Source organism: Crocuta crocuta, unplaced genomic scaffold (genome assembly GCF_008692635.1).
Source record: "Crocuta crocuta isolate KB4526 unplaced genomic scaffold, BGI_CrCroc_1.0 scaffold448, whole genome shotgun sequence".
Classification (NCBI taxonomy): Eukaryota; Metazoa; Chordata; class Mammalia; order Carnivora; family Hyaenidae; genus Crocuta; species Crocuta crocuta.
The window spans coordinates 2,776,038-2,803,995 of NW_027532411.1; the positions used below are offsets into that span (position 1 = coordinate 2,776,038).

At 41.5% G+C, this 27,958-nt stretch overlaps 1 protein-coding gene across 1 annotated transcript in view; it reads right to left on the reverse strand.

Annotated features, from left to right (window-relative positions):
- The window catches only part of EXT1 (exostosin glycosyltransferase 1), a 285,479-nt gene that overhangs the window by 231,222 nt on the left and 26,299 nt on the right, over nucleotides 1-27,958 (reverse strand). The window lies entirely within an intron of this gene.

Below are 27,958 nucleotides of genomic sequence, written 5' to 3' on the forward strand. Positions count from 1 at the left end.
ACTGAAACAGGCTCCAGGCTCTGAGCTGGCAGTCAGCACAGAGCCCGACGCGGGGCTCGAACCCACGAACCGCGAGATCATGACCTAAGCGAAAGTCAGACGCTTAACTGACTAAGCCACCCAGGCACCCCTATTTCTGCACTTGTACTCAGCTCATTCTACTTCATCTAACTCCTGCATAGGCTTCAAAAGCTATTTCAAGGGGAATTTTGCCTGAGAAGACGAGCTACGGCAAGTATTTCCTCTTCCTAGAATGTATATCTCCAGTTCACCAGTGCAACCCCAGCTCACAGGTGTGACAAGAATATTACTGCCACTATGTTCCTACCAAGTGCTTCAGACTTTGGCCAAGCATTTGATATATATTTATATCCGTAAGACAACTTCAAATAAAGATACTGTTATCTCCATTCTCCCTATCACAAATCTGAAGCTCAGAGAAGTTAAGGGAATTCAAAGCTTTCAGCCTGCAAAGTGAGAGAGCCAGGATTCGAGTCCCTATCCATCCAGCTGACTACAAAGTTCGGGCTCTTTCTGAATGGGTCCCAGTGCCAGACACAGCAGAGCCCATGCCTCACACAAACCTCCAACTCACCCAAAGTGCCTTGTACAATAAACACCCACTGATAGACTGATCTCACAATAACAGGCTCTCTGGGGTTCAGAGGTCATGCAGCGAATGAGGTTCCCACCGTACAAATTTCTCTTTTATTACCCCCACACATAAACACATCATTCTCCTTGCCCTTCCCGATTGCATATATATTTCTTTAACAGCCTTATGATGGTATAATTGACATACAATAAACCACACATATTTAAACTGTGTACTTCTGTAAGTCTGACATAGACACATGATCATGAAATCATCTCCAAAATCAAGTTAATGATATATCTATCACCCCAAAAAGTTTCTTCATGGTCCCCTCCGTAACCACCACCCCACCCCCACCTACCCCCAACTCTACCAGCCAACCATCAACCTGCTTTTTGTCAGTGTAAATTAATTTGCAGTTCCCAGAATTTTACATAAAATGGCAAATACTCTTTTTTTTTTTTCCTCTAGCATCTTTCATTCAGTGTAATATTTTGAGACTCATCCATGTTAGGGTGTTTCAATAGTTCATTCCCTCCCACTGCTGGATATTATGCCATTGTACGGATATGCACAGTCTATCCATCCAAATGTTGAGGGACAGTTGTGTTGTGTCCAGTGGAGGGATATTACAAGTTGCTATGAGCATTCATGTACAAGTCACGGCTCTCTCTTAAATTCAGCCGCATCCAAAGAAAAATTTTGCCAGATCATCAAACTGTGTTAAATTTGAACCTTTTTTCCAGCATCGAGCACACCCTCTTAGTAAGCACATGTTGCAGGAATGGCTACGAGCATGTTCTTCCAGGACAGATGGCTTGTCTTGTCATTTGGATTCATCCCTTAGTAATAATTTAACCTTGTTTCACTTTCCTTATGTATAAAATCGAGATAACAGAACCTCCTTCACAGGGCTGTTGTAAAGATTAAACGATGGTGATAATCCATACATAATCATAACCATGCGCCCAATGTATGGTAAGTGTTGGTAACCATGGGATATGATTACTATTAATATGAACATCTATTGCAAAAAATGACTAAGCTTCATTACGCCTTCAAACAGAAAAATTCCTATTATTTCTGCCAAATTCCTCTATACTGATTTTATCATAAGATAATCACACTACCACTTCAAAATCGGAGAATAAACAAAAGATGATCTAACACTGTACTTCTTAAATGTTTTTTAAACCCTGCCTCCTTTGCGGAAATAAAAAAAAAAAGCTTTTAATAAAAATCTCAGAAGAACTGACACATTTTGCCTAAAAACACATCAAATATAAGCTTTTCCTCCAGATCGAATAGGACAGAGCTTGTGAGGACATGTTGCAGCCTTCTAACTAGCAGCTCACTGTGAGTCACCTGATTATTCATTCATCAGAGAGAAGGAAATGAATGGATTCAGTGACACCCAACTNCTAACACCCACCGCTTGTAGCTACTACCTTCACATGTGCTGGCAAGTCTGACAAGGGAGTGTTCGGAAGGGAAGTAATTGGCCCTGGGTGGAGAAGAAATATGCTCTGTAATTTGAGCCTGGGTGACCATCTGCGAGGAAGCCCAGGGAGGGATTCTGCACGGGGCAGTCTGGCCTGGACAAACAGTAAGCTTCCCACAAAGAGATGATGGGCACGCTAACTAGACACTGATGTGATCGGAAGAACAGCGGGACAGGGCAGAGTGTCAGGGCCTTCTCCCAGAGAAAAAGACTGGAGGGGAACCTTCCGTGACTTTCTGACCCTAGCTGGCAAGGAAGTGACCAGTGGGCTTGACAGGTGTAGCTGAAGAACTCAGGCGGCAACTAGGTCAGCCTGGAGAATGGCTTTTTGAAGTACGAGGCAGCTATGTCTTGTTACCCAACAGCCCTGTGGGTATGACTTAGTTTCCCAAAACTAAGGATGCAGAGCAGAGACACCCTCAAGGACGCTCTCCTTTCTGATGACCATAGTCAGAGGGCTGCCGGACAGCTTGACACAGACCAGGCAGAAAGGCTAGTCTCTCCTCTCACAGCCTCTGCTCCTCAAATCCCTGCGTTCTCTAAACAGCCTTCCCTGGCTCCCGCGATTAGGTCCCCAATTTATGCTCAGACATTTACCATCTATACTTACTTGTATAGTCGTTTGATTATCGCCTGCTCCCCAGCTACACTGTAAGGTCTAACAGGGCTGTCTTTTTGCTCACCATTTATATCGTTAGCACTCAGCCCAATGCCTGAGGCACATTCTAGGTGCTCAATAAACAGGTGCGGAATTAATGCATGTAATGGGTTGAATTCACAAATGTTCAGTTTCCATTCTTTTGTTCTGCACCTGGGCAGAGGCATGACCAGTAGGCAATCTTCCTACTGAGCACCTAGGATGGCCAAGCACCCAGGGCCGTGACCGGCACATGGAAGAGTTTAATAAATGTCTGCTCTGTTAAAAAATCTAAAATGATCTGCATCTGAACAAAAGTCTATCTCTACCCAGAATGTTTAGAGAATATATCAGGAGAATATTCCCTGATGACAGTGTATCTTTGAAAACTTCGACACCACATAACTCTCCCACCCACACACATACAGACATAAATACACACCAGAAACAGAAAACATGAGGAGGAAAAATGGGGCTTGGTCATTTTGGGGGCAAGGAAAACTTACTAAGAAATATCTATCAAATTGGGAGTAAGTGATAAAGAGTTTAGCTGCTACAAAAGGAAATAAGGGGGAAACCAGAGCCCGTGCTCTAGGATTTCCAAATTAATGTTATGAGGTGAAAGAATTTACCTTCTCTTATTCAGGAGGCATACTACCCACCAGTCAAGAAGTACAAGTAGCCAATATTTCAACAAAAAACTTAAGTATCACCTAAAAGCAGCTGATACTTTGGCAAAAATTGCCAAATTCAGCCATAGGCTTACAGAGATGTGTCCCCTCACCACCAAGACTAAACTCTCTAAGAACAATTCTCGAGTCAGGCAGAGGGTGGACAAATTCAGGAGGAGTTCTTACTCATCCTAGCATCTCCTCATGTGGAAAGAAACCAGTGACCTCACTACATGGTTGAAAAGAACAGACCTATTTTGCACGAGAATTTCTAACACTGAAATTTCCTTCCAAAGAGGATTACTAGGGGCACCTGGGTGGCTCAGTCAGTTGAGCATTTGTCTCGATTTCACCCCAGGTCATGATCCCAGGGTTATGGGTTCAAGTCCTGCATTGCGCTCCACGTTGAGCATGGAGCCTGCTTAAGATATTCTCTCTCTCTCTCTCTCCCCCCCCGCTCCTCCCCCATTGATGTGCATGCATGCTCTGTCTCTCTCTCTCAAATATAAATAAATAAATAAATAAATAAATAAATAAATAAATAAATAAATAAAGGATCACCATATTCACCTGATACAGAACACTTTTAGCACAGGAGGGTCAAAAACCCACAAAATTTCCCATTGTAAAGCTTCTTATGTACGTGCATATAGTGTGATATAGATAAGATAAATAGATTGTAAAAATATACGGATAGATCTATGTATATGGATCAATATGAATAGATACACATATATATGACTGATGGATAAATGGACTGGCTGACTGACTGACAGACAGAGGGATAAGTGGATGGATAAAACTATAATGTAGGAGATTTACATGGGTTGAGCCCGAGGCAAAAATTAAACTCAGCTTCTGTCAACCCACCCTCCAAAGTTTCTGTCTTCCCCCCCTTCGCTTCTCATCATCATGGTCCGCAATATCCCTCTTTTCTCCAACCTGCCAGACCAAACTTTTCCAGGAAGAAAGGCCAGATAAAATAATGAACCTGAATATGCATGTAAATGGCTGACTAAATGTGGAGAGGATCCTAAACAGAAAAACACCAACGCTGGCCTGACCATGGCAGGAGCCCCAAACCCACGACCTAAGGCTCTGCTTCAGAGTGGGAAGAAGTGTTTCAGGAGCAGAGAGTGAATCCAGGAGCTCTCTGAACCCAGTTCTAAGGACGCAGTCATTCTTATTCACAGAGTACACTGACGCTACTACTGTCAGCTTGGTTGGCTGGGATCTCCATTAAACAGAATATCCTTTCCCCTGTGATCCAGCTACAGCTGGCCACATGAGGAGCCTGTGCGAAGCCTCACAAGTGAGGTCCAGTCCGTTACTCTCAGACAGCTGGTAAACAGGTGGAAGGTGCCTGGCGGGTCCCAGCTTGCCCCTGTCTCCTTCTGCTCTCACTCCCTGTCTTCCCAAATATGGCCCTGCCACCCAGCAGTGGCCCCAGCTCTCTAGAAGATGCTTGAGTACAGGTGGCAGAGGAAGGAACTACACAGACACAGAGGCAATGGCCGTTAGACTCCTCCTACGTGCTTCCTTTCATGTCCCCAGTGGGTGGCCTCCCGGTGGAACTTTCTCTAACTCCCTGACACTCCCACACCCCCCAAGACTTTCATTTCCCAGCTCCTCCCATATTTGAAGAAGGGTCAATTTCTATAAATCCCTTAATATAGCACTCACCATGGCTCTGCTTCTTAGACCGAAGCCTAGCTGATAAATAAGATAATAATGCATCCTGCTGATCCACTTGTGAAATCACTTCCAATCTCATGCAACGAGACCCAGGGACCAGAACACGGCTCAGTAAAGAACATGTTTCTACAGTCCCACACATATGACCTAGCCATGTACTAGAGCCATGCTGAACCCCTGTGGACCTGCAAGCCAACGCTGACTACCGTGCCAGACAGATCTCTACTGTGCAACAAGTGCCCTGTGAACAGCTAAGTTTCCAATATTTTACTAGTTGAACAAATAACTCTTGAGTAATGATGAATAAGTGACTTCCTTTCTGTGAGTTATGTTTTCACCCAAAAGATAAAATACATCTTTCCCAGACTCTGTTAGTCAAGTGCTGATAAATTCATGTATCAACGTGAATTAAACCAGTGGTCACCACCTGGGTTCCTGAAAGCTGATTCTGGCCCAGAGGCATGTTTGGTTTGGCCTTCAGACTCTTCCAAATGTTTGAATTGGTTCCAGTTTTTAAAACATTGGAGATTTCTCCTAAATTTTCACATGTCCAACATGTCCTGAAAGACCAGACAATCTTGTCCCCTTGCTGCCCCAGCCCCACTTTCATACCCGGCAACCATCTCGGTTTCCACTGTGCACTCCACCCACTACCTGCTGAGACCCTGAGAACACGTGAGGCTGCAACCACCAACCTGTATTCATTCTTAGGAAACCAGTACGCAGCGGGTTCCAAAGCTCAAAGACGTGGCCTTTGCGTGATGTCTGAGTTTCTCAACTGTTCTGTGCTAGGATGTTTCTCGGCTGGTGACTTGTAGTTTTGAGGAGTCTCTGCCAGTGAGGGCCATTTACATTTGGAGTTGCCAGAAATGCCTACATTTTCCAGGTCACAGTGTAGCACAGCTCTCACACTAAAGCAGAGGTGATTAAGAAGAGGTACATACCTTCAGCAATTAAGGGGCTGTATCAACATGTCCAGAAGCAAGCTGTAACACCACCCTGCTTGGTGGCTCCAGATAAAAATCACACCATCAGAGCCTGTGGAGCACGTCTGTTACTCTCCCACAAGAATAGCAGTTTAAGGAAGATATATGTGTATCTGCTTTCTATTGTTAAAAATACTGGCTACTGTTGTTTTCTCTTTCTTTACATCATAAGACGTGAAAGGAAAAGCAGAAATCGCTGCACAGGGGATGTTCTCCGGTGAAAGTGCTTTGCAGGCCAGATGCCCAAGCCTGAGAGGAGAAAGCAGGAGTGTCAGAAAGACACGCAAAAACTCCATGCAAAGTCCGTTTCTGCAAACTGTGGCCAGGCACCTGGGGCAAGCTGCTTCCCTCCTCACCACGCTCGTTTTCTGATCTGAAATCAGTCGTCAGAAGAGCACTGTAGTGAGGAAGAAGTAAACATTGCATGCAAAGTATTTGGCAAAGGGGCTGGGATACACATTCAATAAAGGCTTCATTGACTGTTATTGTTTTATTACTATCAACAAAGACCATTCATGCCAAAATTAAAAGCATATTCAACCAAGACAGGGAAGGGGATGCCTTTGGCAGTCACTCCAGTGGCTGTAAATCAAGACATTTGTAAATCAAGTCTTTAAGTTGGGGCTGTTTGGGATGCAGTTCGGAGGCTGTGTTTGGTTTGGTTCAAGAGTAACCAGCAAATACATTTGCTAGAAAATGTGGTCATAAAACTGTTCATCTGTGTAGAAACATGGTGTGGCTCATTAGATACCTAAAACCATTTCATAACCCACAAGGTTTAATACCCTAAACTTTCTGCCAGAATGTTCAAATGAAAAATAAGGTAAATTGCCCCAAGACTGGCTCAGCATACCCTAGGGTGAGGGGTAGGATTGGCTAGGTTGCTGGGGAAGTTTGAAAAGCACTTTGTTCAACTTGAAACTCAAGATTCAACCACAAGTCATGTGAAAGGGGGAAAGCAAGGAAAATACTACATTTAGTTGGTCAGCCAAGTAATATTCCAAGATTTTAAAAGCACAGGCTGGTTTCTGGTATGGAGACTAATAAACAGAGTTGTTCATCTGCAAAGGTTTATAGATCAAATAGTATTTCCATTCTATGTCCCTCGAGATAAATTAATAGCAAAGACATTAACCCCATTATACAGCATAAGAATCTGAGTATCTAGGCAAAATGAAAAAAATGCTTTGATTGGATTTATAAATTTCAAAACTCCAAAATATTACTACCTTGACAAGAAAAGACATTCCACAGGAAACTCGGAGAGAGGAAATGGTTTGTAATGGTAGAGCTTCATTAATGAAACTGAAAAGACACCTGTAGTCAGGTAGCATTCATTCACCTTTAGAGGTGAACTAAAGGGACATCAGACATTCAATGACCTTTTTCTAGCTTCTTGATCATTATGAGCTCTGCATCTCAGTAATCCTCCAGTTAACACAGATTCTATGAAAAGATCATTTGGTGCCTGCTAAGCTATGATGAAGGCTCATTCATTGACTTGCTCAATATTTAGGCAGAGGCCTGTGACATGTCAAGTCCTACTTAGCCTCGAAGTCCAGAGATGAATAAGCCACATCCCAGTGGAAGAGACACAATTGTAGACACAGACTTCGCAATGCAGGGCACTCTGTGCCATGCAAAAATATCACTCAGGGGTTCAGGAAGCAGAGGAGGAACCGACTTGGCCAGCTTTACCCACGGCATTATCCCAAGACTCAATAAAGTGAGGTCATTTGATCTAAGTTTCCACAGTTATCAGCTGGTAGAAGGAGGGGATTTTGGGGGGCACCCAAAGCAGAAGAAATAGCATGTTATTGGCCTAAGGATGTGAGACATTCATGAGTAACAGACATAAAGATGAGCTGAGAAGAATGCTTAGGGCCACTTTAGGAAGAACTATGTCTCTAGGCTTGACCCATAGGAAAGGGGCAGATACAAAAAGCTTTTAAACAAGAAATTGGCCTAATTGGATCAGTGTTTCAGAAAGAGAAGTTCTGTATGTGGATTGAAGAAAGCAGGGAGCTGTGTGCTAGACTATGTGTCAAAGATAAGAATGTACAATTTATTCCGCTTAACATTCTTCTGCGACTTACCCACTTCCTCCACCCCCAACCACCTCAAAGCTATTACTCGGTCGTTATAAATCCATAAACTCAAAATAATATGAATGCTAACCTTTCTGGAACCTCAAAGGTGCAAATCTGGAAAACAGAAGCAGAAAATGTCTCACCTCTACCTAAAAGAAAAATCAAATGCAAACTTTTTGACAGGTGATGGCTTCTATAGACTTGGTATGTTTGTTTGTTAACTTGAGTTACTTTTAAAACTTGACATCACTGACGAGCACAGATTAGTGGGGCCAGAAAAAAATTTTTTTAACATGTTAAAGATGGTAGAGATGAAGCAACTGGCAGTTACAGTTAAAAAAAAATTCAAGTTCCCTTTTAAAACAAAGAAGCGCATATCTGCTTAGTAACTATAGTGCTAATCAAGGCAATCACACATCATTCAAAATTATCACAAACCCGTATTTTCCATTGCAGTTCATCTAGAGGTTTTTGTATGAAAGGTGTACACTTCGACAAGGCTGGCAGTGTTCACTGAAAGCAACCACTTAGTTATTTTTCTCCCTCTCACAAAAGTGGATGAGGCATTTTCCTAAGCTTTGCCAAAGCCCCAATCACACAATCACGGTTTGGACAGAGTTGAAACATGGCCATTGATGTGACAACCAGGTTCACTGCATTTGCTGATATTCCTACCACATGCAGATGTTTTGCTCTTTGGAGTCTTGGAAATAAATTGCTTTATTTCTCCGTGGGAATACAGAGGAGTCTGTTTAACCGTGACGGACTAAATACCCTCTTTCAAATAACACTGCAGCATTCGTTAGAAGTTCTGACCTTGAGTTTGCAACTAGACTCACCTGAGAGATCACCAGCCTAATTCAGAAGACCAAAGGCTTATACTTGAAGTGTGAACTTCTCAGTCCTTCTATCACTATTATTTACACAGAGACAAACATCATACACTTTAGTTAAGACTGGAGCTACACGCTTTTAAATATGCTTTAATATGCCTCCAGACGGAGTCTTTGAGAAGAACCAATTCCCCAGGAGCCAATGGATTACATTCCAGAAGCTCTCTAAAGTAAACACTAGGACAGATCAAGTGAGGAACGAAACGGTAGCAACAAAGAGACCAGAAAGATCAGGAACACCATGATTTCACAAAGTTGTGTCAAAAAAGAAAAAAGTGTCAATTCTTTATTTCTTCTCTAGCTTCAAATCAGAAAAATGTTAAAGGTTTTAAATTGAGTCTTTACCAAATGAATCTAAGAATCTAGTATGTATTGTGAAACTGCATACTGTTAAAGCATTCAGGGAAAAAAAACCTCTATGTTTGAACATACACCTTGGGAATTTGCTAAAGAAAGGGTGGTTCTAATCATACATTTTGCAAACCAAGCACAAAGATAAATTTTTAAAAAATTTTAATGTTTATTTATTTTTGAGAGAGAGAGAGAGAGAGAGCACAGTCAGGGGAGGGGCAGAGAGAGAAGGAGACACAGAATCCGATGCAGGCTCCAGGCTCCAAGATGTCAGCCCGACGCAGGGCTCGAACTTGAGAACCGCGAGATCATGACCTGAGCCTAAGTCAAGAGCTTATTAACCAACTGAGCCACCCAGGTGCTAGAATCAAAGATAAGTTTTTAAGAATTTGAGCATATCTTGGAGAGGGGCGGATTAGAAAGATAAAATTTAGTGGGTGAGCATGTTTTAAATTTCCTCTTGTCCAGGTTCTTGCAACCGGGTAGAAGGACTGCAAAAAAGGGGCCAGAGTCTTTGCTCTGTCACTAAATACCTGCCTCACCTTGGCCATGGGTCGGAAATTGCTCTTGATCCCAGATGCCACATTTGGAGAAAAAGAGAGCTCATGGGAAGGAGATGAGAAGAAACTGAATTCAAAAGTTTAAAGACCATTCTAGTTCTGTTTTTTCTTTAACATTTATTTATTTTTCAGAGAGAGAGAGAGAGAGAGAGAGAGAGAGAAGGCACAGGGTAGGGGCAGAGAGAGGGAGACAGAGGGTCCACCGTCAGCACACAGCCTATGCGGGGTTCAAACTCACAAACCATGAGATCATGACCTGAGCCAAAATCACGAGTTGGCCCCGTAATGACCAAGCCACTCAGGTGCCCCAAGACCATTTCAGTTCTAATAAGGTCACTGTCCTGAACAGTCTTAAAAGTTCTTCTTGCCTAGCCACGCTGTTTGAAATTTAGACTTTATAGATGTGCTAGACAATCAACGACTTGCAGATGAAGTTCAAACTTTCTGGAAAAAAAGGTTAAAAAGGAAAAAGTTAACACCTAATAGCATGACACTCTGCCATCCAATATTTGTTTGACAAATCTTTGCTCACAAATGATGAAGCCAAATGGGAAAAAAGACAGACACCATCTCTAAGTGTCTGGTAGACTGTTTGCAACACGGCCATCCATGATAGTCCTCTCCCTACATGATGGTGACCAGTCCCCTCCCTCATGGACCCTGGGTCTTGTCAGGCAGCCTGCTGTGACCAAAACAATGTAGTAGAAATGACACCGCAAGGCTTTCAAGCCTCACCTGTGAGAAACCTTGCTGTTTCCTCTCACTGCCTTCTTTGGACACTGCTGTCTCATGAACAAGTCTGAGCTAACCCGCCAGAGAAGCCTCCACCCCCAGGGGCACCTAGACCCCCTTCCCGGCCCCCACAGAGTATCTGGCTCATAGCAAGTGTTCATTAAGTGGCAGTTCTTATCCGGACCGGCATAGCATGCACCAGCTGGGAGAAGCAAGTAGTGTAAAGTAACACACCAAAAAAATGAGAAAGGACAAGATGGAAATGAGCTCTACGGCGTTCACCGGCTGGCGGCTGTTTTGCTTAGGAGACCCACTGTTCTATGTTCCTTGCCCAGTTTTCTCCAGTTTGAACAAAGCACAAAACCAAGCCCAGTTTTAGGTGTGGACAATGCACGCCACGGCTGAGGAAATCAGACCGAGACAAAGGGATTTCATCCCAAAGCAGCAGTCAGATCAATACTAATTGGAAATTATGGGAATTATCCTCCCCCAATTACTAAAATTGCAAAGCAACTATCCAGAGAGATCTTATCTCAGCAGGGATAAGGCCAGTTAAATGCTGGCTGGTTTTTAGAAATTGCACATTAAGTCAGAGACCTTATCTTGAGACAGGCCTACTTCAGCTAAACTCTCTCCTCGCTTGTTAACATTTGTGGTGATCCATGATTCATAGGCCCCATGCTGTATGCCTTGTGAGGCCAGAGCAATACAGTGACAGCCATGGAAAGGGAAGTAGGCACTTATTCCTTCGGTGGGGAAGGTGAGCTTATGTCACCATCTGTAAGAAGTAGCCACTGAGGGGTGGCTCAGTTCGTTAAGTGTCTCACTTCAGCTCAGGTCACGATCTTGCTGTTTGTGAGTTCGAGCCCCGCGTCGGGCTCTGTGCTGACAGCTCAGAGCCTGAAGCCTGCTTCGAATTCTGTGTCTTCCTCTCCCTCTGCTCCTCCCCAACTCGTACTCTGTCTCTGACTCTTTCTCAAAAATAAATAAACACAAAATACATATATATATATATATGTATATATTTAAAAGAAGAAGTAGCCACTGATGCCTGCTTTGAGAGCATTTGCTTTAACAGTAACAACCACAATTTCTGAAGACCTGAGATAGCCCCCCCACCACAGTGTACTGAGATCTTCAGAACTACATTCTCATTTCATCTTTATACGGAGATATTATTATTTTCATTTTATAGTTCAGTAAATTGGTTCAGCAAGCTGTGGCCATAGAACTTACACACTCCAGAGCTGGGCCAGGACCTCTGGAGTCTGGTGGACTCCGAAGTCTGAGTTCTTAACAATTCTTAAAACAAAGTGGTCAGCCTCCTCCTGGCATCTTGAAAGAGAACTCAAAAACGTAGATACACTTCCAAAATCTTGTCTTGAAGAAAAAGTACATTTGTTTTTAATCCACACGGCTAATGTGGTAACATGACTGACTAATGCAATAACATGAAAGATAAACAGAAACTAAAAGTGATAAACTTGCATAACACCTGTGTTTGAATAAATACTGGCTCTTTTTAAATGGCAGAACATGTTACAAAAACACATTATTCCAACTGCACATGCCTGATACACAACAAACACTCAGAACGATTTTTAAAATAATCTTTAATGTTAATATTTCTGATAGTCAAAAAACAAAGAGATCGGTCTCAGATTTCCCAGAAGAGTTGTTTATATTATTACTGTTCCTGTTGTTATTCGCCCAGTCCAGGTCTACACTGCGAGAAGCCCTTCAGCTTCCACTCTGGACATTCTAGAACACTGGGCCAGGTTAACAAGGCCAAGCTAACCTGCTAGGGAGGCCTTCCCCTGAACACTCACCCTCCACCTCAGCACAGTCCCTGGCTCATAACATAGTCCCATTCATTAAATGGCAGGTCCTGCTTGGATCAGCTGGAAGAAGCAAGTAGTATGAAGTAACCCAAGGTGATGAGAAAGGCTACAGGAGGCTGAAGATAAGCCCTTTGGATCTCCCACTTGCCCGTGACTTGTCTTTGTCAGTATTATGTAGCAGAGGTTAACTTCCTACCTTTAATAACTACACAGAACGAGAGGCAACAACCTGTCGTTTTTAGCTTAAGGTTTCTTCACATAGAACCAAAGGACGGTCTCCTACCTGTCACTCTCACAGTGTCATTCACAAAAGGCTGCCTGCCCACGTGATCTTCAGCTGGTGCCCTGTCTGCTCCCGTTCTGTTATGCTGATTCCATTTCCTCCTTTCTTGACTGGTTGTCTCAGAACTCCTGCTGGAGGCCAATCTCGCAAGCCTAACATTCTCTCTCACTTGCAAATCATAAAATTCTCCCGCTTAGCTGAAGATAAAGCAAAAGGTGCTCTGGCACAGGACTGACTGTGTATTTGGCAGGAGTACATATTTAGACTTAGTGGAGATGGACAGGCTGAGAGGTGTTGCAGAAATCAAGTGAACACCAAGACAGGTCATCTGGATGGCCAACTTCACCTCCAGGAAATAGCTTCCCAGGACAGGTTGAAAGATACTTTGCAAGCAATGTCATGGGGATTTGCAAGGAATTTTTTAATCTGCTACTCTGTACCATCCACTATACTACAAAATGATTCATGATACAACCCAGCAGGAAAGCCTACCTCTAGTAATAACACAGTGATCTTCTGTACAGGTTACATCTCCTCCAACCACACTACAAAGGTCTGCGCTATATTAACTGATTTAATTCTGACAAGAACCTCATGAATAGGATGATATCCTTGCATACCTGTTTTCCCATAGGAATGAGGCTTTAAGCAAAAAAAAAAAAAAAAGGGATCATTTATATACTGTCATTGTTGTCAACAGTAGAAGTATCTGGTTATGTCCAAGCTTAAAGTAACCACAAAAAATGTGGATTGTTTTTAAATTTCAGTGAATTGAATTCACACAGAAATGTAATACTGATGGTATACTTTTTTCCCAGGATATATATTTTCAAAAATTTTATTTTACTTACTTTACTTTTTCTGACAGATCCAGGATTCCAAAACCATATCATAAATTTCTGTGTATGTGTGTGTATCATAAACGAATACATGCACACACACAGCCCTAGAATAAGCTTTATGGCTATCTCCAAAATACCTCTAAAACATTACAAGTTCTTTCTCTCTCTTAGGATTTTTGATTACACAGTCAATCCTCTCAAATCAATTAGTGTTTGGCATAAGGATTTTTGAAATTAATGTAAATTAAAGTTACTTTTCTTTCAGAAATCTCAGAAGGCAGGATTAATTGGGGATTACCCAAGAGTTTATATAATCAAAACTTAAAATAAATGATTTAATGAAAATTGAAACTGATCTCTGAAGAAAGCCATACTATTTGGGAAAAGATTCAATTTTTGGATTCCAGTATCAATACAAATACACATAATCTCTGAAACTTCAGGAGTTAAGTCGAAACTAATGCTTTCATGACAGCTGTGTGCAAAGTCTTACGAAATCTACTTTATCACATACAAATAACACGTTGGAATCACCAGGATGGCACCTATCAATAGTGATTAAGTGGAGAAAAAAGAGAAAAGGGCAGGAACTTTCTGGTAATCTCCCCTGATATAAACTGAATTGAAATTACTTACTGCAAATGGAGCCTAGTGTAACTTTCTCTCCAACCCAGTGAGAAAAGGGATCTCAAGAGGTACAAGCACTTTTTAGTGCTTTAGAAAAAAGACTTTCCATAAAATATCTAATCTAAATACAAAACCATATAAAATATGAAGACTGATTTGAATGTTCCTGTGACTGTTTTAAAGCTTCCATTTATGATCTGACCCTTTCAGACTAAATGCTAATTTATTTGTTTTGAAGTAGCTTTTACCAACAAAACAACCTATCATTTGGGTCCTCTAAGTGGGTGTAGTAAACACAGTTAGGCTGTAAAAGTGAGAAATTAAGTAAATAAAAAAAGTGTCAATAAAAAGCTACTTCAGTCTGCAAATGATTCCGTCATTCAATTATTGTAAATTGGTAGGTAGTGCATTTTGTAGCGTCTGTCGGCATTTCCTTCCTTTGGACTGAATAAATAATTGAAGAATAGATAATTGTGCCCGTGCCTGGTCTCAGGAGCCATTTTTATAGATTGCTAATGATAGGACCTTCTGTGTGACAATGTATTAATATGGGGTGCAATGACACAGTTCTTTGTGTAGACACTGTGATGGTACAACATCCTTTCCTATTGTCTGGAATACAAGTGAGAAGTAAAGACACAGTGAGTTCTTACTACTAAAATCTCCCTGACAGAAAGAGACACCTTTGTTTGTTTGTGTTTTCCAAAGAAAATAAGTCAGGTGGTAACCATTACCATCACAAATGGTGACAAGTAAGGCTAAGAAATTAATAAATGATGAGTAAGGAACAGAATAATGCCACTGGAAAAGGATGATGCCTCTGCTCGCTACAAGAGCTCTCCTGGTCCCTGTCCGATTCTGTCTGTTTACCCATCCATTGCACAAATTTTCTACAAAGGACTAATACTGTACTTGCTACTGGGGTTTAAAAACTTGTTGAGGCTGGGGCACCTGGGTGGCTCAGTCGGTTAAGCGTCTGAGGTTCAGGTCATGATCTCATGGTTCATAGGTGAGATCGTGTCGGGCTCTGTGCTGACAGCTAGCTCAGAGCCTGGAGACTGTTTCAGATTCTGTGTCTCCCTCTCTCTCTGACCCCTCCCTGCTCACACTGTCTCTCTCTCTCTCTCGCTCAGAAATTTAAAAAAAAAAATTCTTTAAAAAAAAATTCTTTAGAAAAACTTGTTGAGGCTGACATGTTCCTTTTCTGTACAATTCCAACAGGTCTCTTTGGGCGGAGATGTGAGAACGATATTCTTATGATCATTATTTTTAATAAATAACAGTTCCCATTCACTGAGCACCTAATTATATGGGAAACATAAATAATGATAATCCTGCTCCACTTTACAACTGAGAAGCTCTGACCAGGTTAAGCAACTTGCCCCAAGGTCCTACCTACAGAGGTATAAGTAGGTAAAAAGAAGCCAGGACTAAAGTCTAGGCTCTCTTCACAGAATGCAACACCGTCTCTCCCTGGCTCCCTTCACCACAGGCCTCCCACGGCAAGAGGAAGGAATTAATCAAAGCTCACATTGAGTAAGTAATAGTCACCCCACCTCAGTTTCCTCATCTGCAAAATGGAGAAAAGAAGCATATCCACCTTAGCAGTGTGTGGTGAGGGTCAAATTAGTTGGTATCAGTACAGGTCTTAGACCTGTCCCCTGATACAGAGTAGGTGCTCAGAAAATACTAACAACTGTCCTTGCTTCAAGAAAGGTAAGTCTCAATGATACTGAACAGCCTCAAAATAGAGAAGAGAGACTTGCATGAAACAATTTTGAAACCCATTCCAGATGTAAGAAATGTAAGAGTCATTTTTCCCATTTCATAATACCCATCATCTCCTCCATGTAATTTAACACTTAATTATATATGACCTTACACTGTTACCTAATTGTCTGACCCAGCAAGGCTCTAGCTTCCTCCAGAGGAAAGACCCCCTTTGTTTCTCTTCTCTTTCCTAGTCCCCTGTGACCAGACCTTCAGCACTTGTTGACTTAACATCAATTAATATTTGCACTGAAAGTCTTACTTACAGGAAACATAATGGGATGAGATCAAAAGCAAAGTAGAAATTGGTTTATTCAAGAAAGATCTGGCTATATGTGTTTTCTGTTCATCCGGCCTAATCATACCAACATCTGTTCACAAGTGTGTTGGGATTTTAGCAAGACATTTGACAAGATCTTTCCAGGCAGCCTCAAAGCGTGATAAAGAAATGGAGAGGAAAACACTGTCAGTGGGAACTCTGACCCAAAGGGACCTCCTAATGGGTCTAAATCAACTCAAGGCAAGTAGGTCTACAGAGATGCACTAAAGAGCTTCTTCCCATTTACTGGTCTGTCAACAAAGCCATCGCAGACACTGGGGGTATGCTGACCAAATCGGAAGGAAGCCTGAAGCTGAGAAAGAGTGATATGACAGACTTCGGGGGAAGAATCCAAAACTGTCTCATCAGCTGGAATTAGGGGCCAAATCTATTAACAAGAAATTTAATATAGAAATGTGTAAAAGTTGTTGGGGCACCTGGGTGGCTTAGTCGGTTAAGCATCCGACTTTCGCTTAGGTCATGATCTCGCGGTTCGTGGGTTCGAGCCCCGTGTCGGGCTCTGTGCTGACTGCCAGCTCAGAGCCTGGAGCCTGTTTCAGTCTGTGACTCCCTCTCTCTCTGGCCCTCCCCTGTTCATGCTGTCTCTCTCTCTCTCCCCTAGAAATAAATAAAGCATTAAAAAAAAAAGTTGTAGTCGAGTCCACCAAACAGGATAGCAAAGGAGATGTTTAATTAGTAGCCCAGGTAGAAATCTTAGAGACATTTTCACTGATTGTAACTACACTATGAATTAGTGAGATAAGGTTACCCACATGCTAACTAATTAATTTTAGGTTACCCAAAGAGAAATGAAACAACACTCCCATCAATTAAGCACACAGCGGTAGGTGTTCATTAGAGATAGATAAGCACTTAAGGATCTAGTAAAAATAATTTGTTCAGAGAGAGGGACCCACTCACTGTCATCTGTTTTTATGGATTTGCAGATGAACAGGCTCCCAGAAGATAAATCTTACTCATGTTCCCATTCAGTTCCTTCAATGGCCATGTGCATTCCTATGGTTAGTGCACGGAACTCACCAGGTAACAATTACTACTCACTGGCAAGCAAACAGAACGATTCTACAGGAGCCCAAGGGCAGGCTAACACAGACTCATATAAAATTTGTCTGGTGACTTTCCAGAAGCTGCAGCCATTTTTTCCCCACTCTTTCCTATAAGAAATAACTACTTAATATCCCTAAATAAATCTGACTTACACACAGGCTGGGTTCACTACTAGTTTTATAATAAGTTTCACTGGCATGTCTAAAAGGATTAGAAATCACTTGGGACATGGTGTTTGCTGTGTTGTTACAACATCTTTTAACAGTGTCTGCAATTAAAGGTAGGAGGAGACACAGAGAGTTTTTACTGTTACAAACAGAGGAAGTGGGAGAGGTATGGAGACCCACGGAAGTGCCAGCACAATGCCCCGCATTCGAGAGCAGGAAAATATATTACTCTTGAGGTTGTAGAAAATGTGCTTCGTGGGTAAAATCATACCAAAGGGAACTAAAATTAAAGTCTGATCCAAGAGATAGAAAGAGGTAGAAGAGAGGCCCAGGATACGTGGAAAAGGGGAAAGTCTGAAGCCAGTAAAGTAAAATCCAAGTTCATGCTCCTTAGCTTTGTATTTGACCGTGCGAAAAGAAAGCTATATTTGTACACATAAAAAAAAAAATAAACAAAATTCAGTTCAGTGGCTCTAACATTTATTCCACTCTACAATTAATTAAATGGGAAAAGATTTAGAATCCATATAATTCTTGAGACTACGCTGATGAGTTTCAGGAAAAAAGGGGTAAATTGTATAATACCAATTATAACACACAGATAACATTTATCGCGCAATTACTGGAGTCAAATACTGTGTAAAACATTTCGTTTGGATTTCCTTGCCTACTCCTTCAAAGAATCCTTCAGGGTGTCTGAAGGTACCTGGAGATCATGTATGTAAACAAGTTTAACTTCAATGGGGAAGGGAGGCTTTACTGCCTGTAACTTTCCCCTTCAGTTAAAGATTTAGCTCATGGGTCCCCTCCCATCCTCACCTTTAGAATCCTCACTCTCCTGTGGCCCGGGAGCAGGCAAGGCAAACAGGAAAAGGGGAGGTGGGGAGAGGCGGGAGAGAGATGGAGAAATTGCCCAGTAAACTCTGGGATGAGGGAAGGGAGGGAGGTAGGAAGGGGGTGATCCAAGATACCAATGGGAAAAGTGCATTTTTCTGAGATAACAACCACCAAAGTTCAGAGGTTGCTCTAGACACGGTAAATCTTTTAGTGTCTTCAAAAGTCATTTTCTGTCCCAGACATTCACCCTTTTTGCTGCTGAAAAGAGAAAGGGACCAGCGACCCGTAAAGTGTCAGGAATGCATCTGAGGGAGCCCCAGCGAAGTTGCAGGGCAGCTATTGTGCTTCAGTGAAGTTCAAAGGAAAGGATCGTCCAGGATGCTGGGGGTGGGGGCGGGGCACGGATGGGCTGCAGCGCAGGGCTCAGGAGGGGGTCGCAGAGCCCCACGCGTGACTGTCCCAGCGCTACANAGGGAGAGGGGGGGGGGGGAGAGAAACAGAGAAAGGAAAAAGGAAAAAAGAAAAAAGCCCTTGCCTTATGAGGTCAAGGCTTTGAATTGAGAGAGCCCAGCGCCAGTTTGGGACCAAGCCAGGGGTTCGGGGATGGGATATTTACATTTCTACTAGCTGACTAAGGGGGGGAGGGGCGAGGCTGGGAAAGAAAGAAAAAGAAAACAAACTGTGCTCACCATTAAATATTCATGACAGCAGCTTTGCTAAGGCTAATGGAAAGCATATAAATCCCTTTACAACTTTGTTAAATGCAAAAAAGATGGATGAGGGTCACAGCACGCTCTGGGGCAAATTGGGAAGAATATGAAAATCTGGACCACAGGAGGTTGGGATCCAGGAGAGCAGAGCTGGCCTTGGTTCCGTTTAGACCCATTCCACTAGGTATGGATCCCAGTCCTATTCATTTCCAATGACTATAATAAAACACTACTCAGAAAGCGGGTTTTCAATTACCCCCACAATCCTCAAGGGCATTTTCTCATAAAAATGTTTCCCCTCAAATATTCCGGCATGGTCAACATATGACAGATGTTAACTGTATTAAGTCGCGCTTAAACACAGGTCCAAATTCTTGACACAGACCATCTATCTTGAACAAGAAAATGAGAGATGCAATAAACTTGGATCTGAGACATCTTTGCAGTTGTATCTGCAAGAAGATCTTTCAGAAAGGACCCAAAGTCTTGGGCTCTGAGAGACCAGACTGTGTCATGTTTGCATCTGAGAAAGCACAGAGTCAGGGAATCCTAACTAGGCTTGGCTTGACCCAAGCCTCTGTGCTTTCGGGGACCTTGGTTGTGTGGACTCTACCTCTTATTCCAGCTGTGCAAATGGAAGAGAAGCTAATCTAGTCATCTTAAGGAAGGGTAAACACACACACACACACACACACACACACACACACACATAAGGAGGACGGAAATGTTTGTAATAAGGGGACAATGTACACTAAATAATGGTGCTAAGGACACACATTTCTCATTATTTAACAAAGAAATAAGTTTCTTTGGAAGAAGTAATTGCTATTTGTACTGCAGGGGGAACTTATTCCATTTTCTTTTATATTTTATATACTGAAAAGAAAATAAATACAACCAAGGTTATGCTTTTGGTTGGGTGTAGATTTATATGTTCCCGTCATTACAGTTTAGGGGAGAAGGAAGCATATTGCTGAAAACAAACATAAAATAATTCCAAAAAAAACTTCACAGAAAAGTCACCAGTTGATAATACAGGATTATATGATCTCAAAGGCCATAAGAGGCAAAATCGGCCACATTTAAATGTAAACGCAGGTGCGCCTGGGTGGCTCAGTTGGTTAAAAGGCTGATTTTGGCTCAGGTCATGATCTCACAGCTTGTGGGTTAGAGCCCCGCATTGGGCTCTGTGTTGGCAGCACAGAGCCTGGAGCCTCCTTCGGATTCTGTGTCTTCCTCTCTCTCTGCCCCTCCCCCACTCAATCACGGTCTCCTTCTCTCTCTCTCAAAACTAAATAAACGGAAAAACAAAAACAAAAACAAAAAAACCTAATGTAAATGCTACCCTCTCTTCAAAGGTTTCCAGAACAAATTTCACTTTCCCCTTTACATTCCCATTCTACAAGGGAAAGGGGATGGTTACGCTGTGGAGTTTTGAACACCATCCGTGATAATGCTGTGTACTTTCATTACTGAGGGTGTAGATATCACTGGCTGCTTTCCAATGAGTTTTAACAACAAATGTTTTCAGAATGTCTCCATCTCTCTGTTGCTCTCAACAACTTTGTGCGCCGTTCCATTATCACTAAATACTCTTCCCTTGCAGGGGTTCACCTTGGTCCTTCTTCCCACAGCGCACCCTCCATCTTTGACCTGTTCGATACCAATGGCTTTACTTATGTCACCATCCTGCCCAAGAACAGTTTGGGTACTGTGTAGACCCCTCAGGAGACTCAATGCATGGCACAGAGTAAGTGTTCCATAAACGTGAGCTACTATTATAAAAAAAAAGTGTCTGTTGAATGAACATTTGATACATCTTTTGGAGACAGAGATGCTTCTGTTAGAAAAATCAATTATTTACTGAAATTATTTTTATCAGGTATTCAGATTGTAAGATTATGTAACTGCATGGAAATGACATAATAATTTTTCTTTGACTTCATGTAGGCAAGAAATAAAAATTATTAACAGGAAAATAAAAATAGAATAGTAATGCAAAAAATCAAAGACTTTACATATATTTTACTTGGGGAGGGCTTGTTTCCTTTAAAATGTTGAGAAAGTAATGTTCCATATTCCTCCTTTTTTATACTGGAGAGAAGGGAAGGAGGATGAAAATCACCTTCCAGAAAGAATTTTCATTTAAGGAACCAACACATATGGAAAAGTCAAAGCTGCTGCAGTGAAATAAACAGGTTTGTTTCTCTTTCAATAAGCACATTTTAGATTTTATTTTGAAAAGTAATGGACACAAATGATTCCCACAAGGTCCAGAATTCCTAGGAGGCAATGAACCGTCTTTCAAAGGAGTAGGCTGGGAACCCGAAGGCTTCTGCTGTACGTGGAAGGGATCATCGGTGAGCAGTGAGCTTTGGGCTGCATGCATTTGCAAGCCTTTCAGACCCCACCAGGCTTTGGACAATCCCTTAGGATCCAGCTCAGAAGTCTCCCTAACGAAGATTCAACGGAGACACACTGAGCAAATACCCACCAAAGAGGGCAAAATGTGTATTTAACCAAAAATGAAAAGCCATAGACCCCAGGAATGGCACTGTAGGATGTATCTTGATAAACTTTTACAGCAAAAACAATAAGTCCTTATGACTAGTCAAGACCCTATCCTGGGCAATCCTTAAAAGCAGAGTTACCCTATGATATTTAATCACCGTAGCCCCAGCACAAAGCACAGCATAGTGAAAGTGACCAAAAATCTTTGTAAGATGCATGAACAAAGCAAAAGAAGTCAGAAAATCAAGCAGAATTCAGCAGAAGATTTAGGTCTTAATTATTCTGAAAAGCAATAAAACCAGAATTAACATAGGGACTCCAGTAATAAATATCAAATACAATGATAATAAATTTACTTCACAATTAAAAAAAAAAAACAAAGCCACTTTTCTACTTAGTATACCTGCTAGGTCCATACTTCAAGAAATATTCCATATATTTTTATTAATAACGCAGTACTTTCATATTAGGTACAATTAACACCTGTGCCTGGAGCCTATAATCTGATTTCATTTGTAGTTTCTTTAAAAATTGGAACATTTATAAATACCAAAATGCTTCTGTCATAAATTAAGTGATCATTCTATGTATACTAGCAATATATTTATAGACTACTTCTAATAGTCTATTTTGCATTTCTATATAGTTTTATCATCCAACTGTGCTTCCCTAGGCACTATGATTTAGTCTCGCCCATTTTTTGAAACAAAATTTGTTCTATCTTTTATGTCACTGTGACTCTACAGGGTCCCCTTCTAATCCTTTCCTTTCATCACTTAGTATTTATCTGTTAAAGAATGAGGGGCATTTGTCTAGATTTTTAATTTTAGAATTTTAATAATCAGCCTTCCTAGGTCAAGACCATTTTTGAAAAAAATAATCTCAGTCCCAAAGGTGACGATGAGAGACATGATTTATTTTACGTAATAAATATGTTAAGTCATCTTTCTAAAAATGAAAGGTGAGTGAAGAAATAAAGGCAAACAAGTGGTGGCCTCCAGTGACCATACACATCGCATGACGCCATGTTGGAAAGATTAAATACACTTTTATTCATAAATAGGGAAACACTGAGTAATGGATGTATTTAGTTTAAAAAAAAATTAAGACTAGGAAAACCAAATATGATACATCTACATGTGCACAGGAGAAAAAAAGAAAACACACACACACACACACACACACACACACACACACACACACCTCTCCCTGAAGAACAAAATGAAACATATACCAAACTTTGAGAATATAAGGAATAGGAGATTCAATTCCATATTAAGAGCCTACTATGTGCAAAAATTTGCTGCCAACATGAGATAAGCTTTTAAATTCCATTAAAAGAGAAGTTCTGCAAGAAGCACACACTTCCTGATTCATGTTTTTACTATAAAAGGTGTTAGATGCTATAGATATGTTACTAAAACCATGCCCCCCATGGACAGATTTTTCTTGAGTAAGATTAACACAGTTAGATGTAGTGGAGAATCAGGGGAATATTTAAGTCACCAAAACCAAAACAAAACAACCTTTCATCAAATTCAATTCTGCATAAGGAAAACAATTTTAAGGGTATTAAAAGCAACACACGGAGGGATTAGAGAAATGTGACCTTCCCATCTTAAAAAATAAAATCAACTCTAGTCCAAATAAACTGAGCAAATGGAAGTTACTAGTTTTTCCACCATCAGTCCACAAGTCTGATGCTAACTTCCCTCTGTACCTTGAGAGTATTAATTCCTTGCTTAAATGTTTTTGGTACAGCACAGAATTCCTTTTCATGTCAAAAACACAGAAAGTTCAAAGGTTAGCCTGCCACTCAACATCATGTCTCCTCAAAAACCTGAACAGGAAACCCAGTTCTAAACGTACCCATACAAGGTACTGCAACCCCAAAGAGAGACCGGCGGCCATTGTTTCGCCTGCTGGTGTTTTTGTACTTTGCTTAAGATTTATTCAGAAGGGTGACAATGCCTACCTCATCACCAAGGAGAAACATTCTTTCAGATACAAAGAACTGCAGCCATCTCTTCTAACACTTTCCTTCCCACTAATTACTTTCTCAACATTCTGGAAGGCTAAGAGTCTAGTCAAGCTGAATAGCCCTGGATTTAGCCCACATTACCTTGTATCTTGTACTATCTTGTACTTCACACCTCTCCAAAAAAATTTTCTTAAGAAAAGGAAAAGGCGTGAGCCACACAGTGTTTACGCAACAAGATTTACACAGAAAATAAAAAATTACTTCGGTAGAAAAGAAGAACAGAAATGGCGAATTCTACAGAAATGGTTTCATTTACAAAAGGTTACAGGGCACATAAACTCAGGGAAGCCAGGTTTTAGCAGAAAGTGATTCATTCATTCAGTGAACATTCACTTCTCTGTCCAGGCACCCTGCTGGGCACTAGATGAAAAGATAAAAGTGGTTCTTGCCCCCACAGAGCTCACAGAATAACTGGAAAGAGAGACCACTAAGCAGATGATTGTAAGACACTTATAATACTTCTCCACAAGGGCCAGGAGAAGCCGCAACAGCAGGGTGCTACGGAATCCCAGTGAGAGGGGCTCCTGGCCTCGGATGGACAGAGGAAGGCAAGAAGCAACTGTCTGAGGAGCTGCTGTAGCTGAGTGTTGAAAGAGACAAATGTAGGCCAAAAAAAAAGTCTGGCGAGGTGAGGCCAGTGGCAGCCGATGATGCACCAGGTTGGGGGAAAAGCAAATGCCAGAATGTGGACTGGAGATACGAATATCCATGTCTGCTTGGTCGAGAACTCAAACAGTCACAAAAGCAGTGCAGAAAATTGTATGGAGAGTGTCTCCACTAGTCCAAGTCATCTGTGCTTCCTGAGCTGTTCAGCTGATAAATGCCACTTGCCTGTTATCAATGGGAACTTCATACCATACTGAAATCTGATCAAGTAGCTGCTTCCTGAAAGTACAAGACATGTCACACATTTTGCAAGCACTGGACTGCTTCTATTATCTAACACTATTTTTTAGATTCAATAGATCAAGTCTGGATGCTAACAAACAAATTAAGAAAGTGATTCCCTTTTCTTTGAACTCCCGAGAAATGGGACCCCGCCATCAGCAAAACAGAAGCTCCCTTGGAGAAGACTGGATGGAGACTGAGACATTAGCCTTTAGGGGACATTGGTTTTAATCAAATACTTTGCCCTTTTTTTTAATCACATGTAGTTCAAATGGTGTTCGGCCATCTTCACGCATAATCAAAAACTGAATTTTTCTCTGAAGGTAGTTCTTTTAAAACCCGGACAATGATAATCCATTCCAAAGTACAGAGATTTTTGCCACCAAAAGAAGCAAGGCAATGGAGGTTCTTAAATATATAAAAATTCATTCTTTTTATTTAAAAAAATTTTAATGTTTTATTTATTTCTGAGAGAGAGACAGCATGAGCAAGGGAGGGTCAGAGAGAGAGGGAGACATAGAATCTGAAGCAGGCTCCAGACTCTTGAGCTGGCTGTCAGCACAGAGCCCGACACGGGGCTTGAACCCATGAACTGCGAGATCATGACCTGAGCCGAAGTCGGACGCTTAACCGACTGAGCCACCCAGATGCTCCTAAAAATTCATTCTTAAATGTATAAAAACCATGCCTCAAGTATACAATAAAAAGGGTGGAGAAGGTAAAGAGACCAAATGGAAAAGTTTATACAATCCCTACGAGCTGTGTGCTGTCCAGGAAAACAAGGCAGAATTCTTAAGGGCACACTCTTTTTCACAGAATGCAGAAAAAACGCCTACCTGTGGACGGCACCGTGGTACAATGCAAAGTCCTAAGATTAGGATCCTAATTCTGGCTCTACCAAACACTAACACATCATCTTCTCTGGGTTTCAGCTTCCTCATAGCTTACCCTTCATAGACAGATAAGATTGTTACATTTTTCGGGTTTTGTGGCAGTTTTTTTTTTTATTCTAAATTTAAACTGATAATAATACTAGTTAATATTTAGGAAGCACACACCTTGTGCCAAGCACTATGCTAAATGCTTTTCATTCGGCATTTTGTTTAATCTCAAAGGGCAAGTAGAGTAAGACAGAATCCCCATTTTCCTGATGATTAAGTGGGGGCTTCCATCGCTAGGCGACAGGGGAAGAGATTCTAGGACAGATTCCCCACTACGCTGTTTGACATCGAACATGCTTAACCACTCAACTCAAGCCTTGACGGTCTCACTAAACCATGCAGGCAATCAGATTCCAACTGATTCTTAAAACACATTGTTTTCCTAAATGGAAACATGTTTGCAACATTTTTACACAAGACTGCCAAATGTGAATTCAGTATTCTTGAGGAATAAAAAGATTCTAATCCAGAATTTTCCACAAGACTCATTTCATTGTACCCTCAAGCAGACTTCTCCTACCCAGGACCTGATTATGAGGTCCAGGGTGCTTTGGAATGCAGTCCCAGAGCATCCCTTCACGATGCCCCATGTTCGTTCCCAATGTCTGCAGCTGCAAATGGGTATTTGGGGCATCTTCTATAAAATCTCTGCCTCAGAGGACCAGCCTCTGAAGAGAGGGAGACAGACCGGGTATCTAAGTAAACTGTAGCCATTTCCCTGGCAGCCTGCCTACTCTTTGGGATTCTGCTCTCCTCCCGGAAAATACAGAATTGCAAGAGTAGAAAGACCAAAGGGTCTGACAAAGAAATTGCCATTGTCATTTAATGAATTGACACTGACATGTTTTTAATAGCCCCCATTTAATTGTACCATCGTATGTTCTGGAGAAGCCCTCCTACCATTAATGTATTAACAATCGCCTACCGTGTCCCTGGGGGATACGACTGCTCCGTTTTCTCCTCTTTCAACCCAATCCCTACACTACTTGTCTTCCTCTTAACACCATCACAAAAGCTGAGAACAAAACAAAATATTACAGGCTTTGAGCCAGGCATTACTTAGGTGTATTAAATTAGAGCATTTCACTTCTGGGGGAGGGGGAGGGGAAGCGGCGTTCTCGTAAAAGAGGAGTGTCGTTAATAGCATAAAAATGATAGAGGGCTGCAACCACGATCATGGGGACAAGAAATGTTAATTTTCAGTTATTTTAAACCCATAACATCATCTAATCCATTACAGAGAACTGACGGCTACGTATGACCTCAGACCAAGGCAAGTGGATGGTTTTTCTCACCCTAGGATAACACATCAGGCCAAAAATAGCAAAATGTATTAAAAATAGTAGACGTCTTAACTAAGGCTTGTTGTGTCCAGGGGTGTGTTTATTTCTAAACCTCCACATCATGCACCATAGCACAATGCAAAAAGGACAATTCTCATGCACTCTTGCCATTGTTCTAAAGAGCACTGTTACTCACACCTGGGGGAAAATGTGTTTCTAAAAGTAGACACCGAGAGAGCATCTTAAAATTACAACTGGAAACCTTCTCATCTTATTATTTGGAAAGTTCTACATTTATTTTCCTATAAGATCTGCCTGCTCTTTCTCAATCATACCAATGTGAATAAAGCGCTCCAGAAATGAAACCATTATAAAGTCATATTAAGATCAACTATACTAAAACAAAGATATTTTATCAGATGCCCACAGGTTTTTTTTTTAGCAAGAAAAGGATGAGCTAACTTAAGAAAAGGTAGGGTGCCAATGTTCTCTACAACAAAAAGAATTCTTTGTTTTTTTTAAAAAATGGATTTTTAAAAATTTAAATATTTATTTTTGAGAGAGGGAAAGAACACGCAAGTGAACATGGGGGAGGGGCAGAGAGAGAAGGAGAAAGATATGAAGCAGGCTCTACATTGACAGCAGAGAGCCTGATGCGGGGCTCAAACTCACAACCTGTGAAATCATGACCTGAGCCAAAGTCCGACGCTTAACCCACTGAGCCACCCAGGCGTGCCTACAAGAGAAAAGTTCTGAACATAGACCATGTAACCCAGAACACCACCTGGGGCTAAAAGTAATTACATATGGAGCTGACCACATTTTTTAAAACCCAACTTCAGATAACTTTATCACAAGTCACCCCACCCACACTACCAATGACGCCTTTGCTGGTCTTCCCAACTTCCTTTTACTTTCCCTCACTCATTCTAAAGTTCTTCTGAAACTGAAAACAGACATGAAAGAATTAAGTTTGTGGTGAGGGAGAGAAACCTGAAATCTCAGAACCATGAGGCCAGCAGTAATGATTACACTTCTCTTCCAATCAGCTTCCCAATCTGTGTTACCAGGATACGCTGCTGGAGTGTGGTACTTATGGCTCAAGAAATTTTTATACCT